General features: G+C 50.0%; 1 protein-coding gene across 5 annotated transcripts in view; it reads right to left on the reverse strand.

The window, feature by feature from the left end:
* nsg2 (neuronal vesicle trafficking associated 2) overlaps positions 1-5000 on the reverse strand; it is a 164145-nt gene that overhangs the window by 63749 nt on the left and 95396 nt on the right. The gene's annotated exons all lie outside the window — the stretch shown is intronic.

Genomic DNA, 5000 nt, shown 5'->3' on the forward strand with positions numbered 1-5000 from the left:
ACACTGTCCCACCACCCCCACCACACACACACACTCCATTCCCACACACACGCACACGCACACATACACACACACTTCCCCCATTAAAACACACATTCCCCCCTCTGACACACACACACACACAGACACACATACAAACACACACACCCCCAACACACACACAAACACACACTTACCCAACACACACATTCCCACCTCACACATGCACACACACACTGCGACATACACACCCACACACACAAACACACACATACACACATTCTCCCACACTCACACACTCTCACTCACACACTCCCAAACACACACTCCAAGACACACACACTCCCAAAAATACACTCTTGTACACAAACACACACACTCTCCCACAAACACGCACATGCGCACACACACACACACGCCCACAAACACTCTCCCAGACACACGCCCTCTCCCACACAATGGCACACTCTCTCACTCTTCCTCACACACACACACACATTCACACACCAGCCCTACACACACTCCCACACACACATACACACACACTTCCCCCAATAAAACACACATTCCCCCCTCTGACACACACTCTCCTACACTCATACTCACTCTCTCACACACACACTGACAGACACTGCCAAACACACACTCTCCCACTCACCCCAACACACACAAACACACACTTACGCAACACACACATTCCCACCTCACACATGCACACACACACTGCGACATACACACCCACACACACACACAAACACACACGTACACATATTCTCCCACACACACTCTCTCAGAGACTCCCACACTCACACCCAAACACACACTCCGAAAAATACACTCTTGTACACAAACACACACTCTCCAACAAACACGCACACGCGTGCACACACACTCCCACACTCTCCCAGACACACGCCCTCTCCCACACAATGACACACTCTCTCACTCTTCCTCACACACACACTCCCACACAGTCAACTGAACACACACATTCACACACCAGCCCCACACACTCCCAAACACACACACACATAGAGCCACCCACACACACACACTCCAAAACACACACTCCCACATAAACACACTCCCCCACTCAAACGCCGAGTCACACCCACTCCCACGCTGCCAAACACACATGCGTACATGCCTGCATGCATGCATATACCGTCTAGCACAAACACATACCCACAAACACACTCTCGCACACACACATTCACACGCAAACACTCTCCCACATACAGACATATACACGCTCTCCCACACACAGACACAAACCCAAACAAACACAGTCTCCATCACACATACACACTCTCCCACAAACACGTACACTCTCCCACACACATGCACCCACACACAAACACACACTCTCACAGACACATGCCCTCTCCTACACAATGACACACTCTCTCTCTCTCTCTTACACACACACACACACACTCCGAAACACACACTCCAAGACAGATACACTCCCAAAAACACACTCTTGTGCACACACACACACACACATGCACGCAGGCATACACTCACACAATCCCACATAGAGACATACACACTCTTTCCCACGTAAACACACACACACACACAGACACATACACACACACTCCAACATACACATAGAAACTCTCTCCCACACACACTCTCACACACTGTCCCACCACACACACACACTCCTTCCAATACACAAGCACATGCACACAAACACACTCTCTCTCTCTCCCACACACAGTCACACACACAGACACTGCCAAACACATAGATACACACACTCCCCCACACACACATACTCACCCCCAACGCACACACACAAACACATACTTTCCCAACACACACACACTCCCACCTCCCACATGAACACACACTGCAACATACACATCCACACACACAGTCTCTCATGCAGACTCCCACACACACTCTCGCTCACTCGCGCACACACACACACACACACACACACACACACACACACACACACACACACACACACACACACACTCCCAAACACACACACACTCCCAAACACACACACACACTCCCAAACACACACTCTGAGACACATACACTCCCAAAAACACACTCTTGTACACACACACACACACAATCCCTCCAGCACAAATTCATACGCACTCACACTCTCCCACACGCACGTGCGCGCACACACATACACATACACACTCTTTCCCACGTAAACACACACAGACACACACACACTCCCACATACATACACTCACATACACATACAAACTCTCTCCCACACACATACACACTCTCTAACACACACTATCCCAAAACACCCCCACATACAGTCTCTCCCACATACACACTCTTTCCCACACACACGCACACACACTCACACACACACACACACACAGCGACACAGCCAAACACATAGATACACACACCAACACACACAAAAACACACTTACCCCACACACAGTCAACCGAATACACACACACACACACACACACACACACACACACACACACACACACTCACACACCAGCCCTACACACACTCCCAAACACACATACACACACACTTCCCCCATTAAGACACACATTCCCACCTCTGACACACACACACATTCTCCCACACTATTACTCGCTCGCTCTCTCTCTCAAACACACACGCACACACACAGACACTGCCAAACACACACACTCCCACACACACACTCACCCCAACACACATTTACACCATCCTCCTACATACACTTCCCCAACACACACACACACACACACACACACACACACACACACACACACACACACACACACAGTCCAACCACCCCACACACACACACACACTCCATCCTACACAGACACTCTTTCCCACACATATGCACACGCACACATACACACACTCTCTCCCCTATACACATACTCACACACACAGACACTGCCAAACACAGATACACGCACAAACACACACACACTCTCTCCCACACACACATTCACACACCCCAACACACACACACACACACACAAACACACACTTACCCAACACACACACTCCCACCTCACACATGCACACACACACAAACACACACATACACACATTCTCCCACACACTCCCTCTCTCACACAGACTCCCACACAGACACACCTTGCCTCACACATACACTCCCAAACACACAATCCGAGACACACACATTCCCAAAAACACACTCTTGTACACAAACACACACTCTCCCACCAACACGCGCACACACACACACACACACACACACACTCTCTCTCTCGCCAACACACACACATACACATACACACACACTCTCCTACCAACACACACACACTCACACACACACAACACACAAACACAAAACACTCCGCCATACACACACACGCCCACACACACACACGCATGCACACACACTCCCACTCTCACATACACGCACTCCCCCACACAAACTCCGAGTCACATCCACTCCCACTCTCCCACGCACACATGCTGCCAAACACACATGCACACACACCCGCATGCACACATACACCGTCGAGCACAAACACATACTCACAAACACACTCTCGCACACACACACATTCACACGCACACACTCTCCCACATACACACACTCTCCCGCACACAAACACACACAGACACAAACTCAAACACTCTCCCTCACACATATATACACACACACACTCTCCCACAAACACACACACTCTCCCAGACACTCGCCCTCTCCCAATGACACACTCTCTCTCTCTTCCTCACACACACACACACACACACACACACACAGACACACACACACACACACACACACACTCCCACATACAGATAGAAGCACTCTCCCACATACACTCACACACACTGTCCCACCACACACTCTCACTCCTTCCCACACACTTGCACACGCACACATAAACACACTCTCTCTCCCACACACAGTCACACACACAGGACACTGCCAAACACATAGATACACACACAAACACACACTCGCCCACAAACACACATACTCACCCCCAACGCACACACACAAACACACACTTTCCCAACACACACCCACACACACACACACTCCCACCTCACACATGCACACACACTGCAACATACAGACCCACCCACACACACACACTCTGAGACACATACATTCCCAAAAGCACGCTCTTGTACACGCACACACACACAATCCCTCCAGCACAAATTCATATGCACTCACATTCTCCCACACGCGCGCGCACACACATACACACATAGACATACACACTCTTTCCCACGTAAACACACACAGACACAGACACACACACTCCCACATATTCACACATACAAACTCTCTCCTCCACGCAAACACTCACACACTGCCAAACACGTAGATACACACACAAACACACACTCCCCCACACACATAATCACCCACACACACACATTCACACCCCCCAACACACAAACACACACTTACCCAACACACACACTTCCACCTCACAAATGCACACACACACTGCGACATACACACACACACAAACACATACTCCCACACACACACACCCCTCGCTCACACACACACTCCCAAACACACACACACTCCCAAAAACACTCTCTTGTACACAAACACGCACACTCCCACAAACACGCACACACAAACACACACTCCGAGCCACACACACACTCACACACACACACTCTCTCTTTCTCTCTCTCACATACACACCGTTCAAAACACACACACACATTCACATACACACACATACACAAATAGACACTCTTTCCCACACATACACTCTCTCTCTCGCCCACACACACACATACACGTACATGCACACACACTCTCCTACCAATGCACACAGACTCACTCACACACACACAACACACACATGCACACACACTCCCACACAGGCACACTCTCACATGCACACACTCCCTCACACAAACTACGAGTCACATCCACTCCCACTCTCCCACGCACACATGCTGCCAAACACACATGGACACACGCCCGCACGCACGCATACACCGTCTAGCACAAACACATACTCAAAAATCACACTCTCGCACACACACACATTCACACGCACACACT

The sequence above is a fragment of the Stegostoma tigrinum genome, chromosome 13, assembly GCF_030684315.1.
Source record: "Stegostoma tigrinum isolate sSteTig4 chromosome 13, sSteTig4.hap1, whole genome shotgun sequence".
In the NCBI taxonomy this organism is placed as follows: domain Eukaryota; kingdom Metazoa; phylum Chordata; class Chondrichthyes; order Orectolobiformes; family Stegostomatidae; genus Stegostoma; species Stegostoma tigrinum.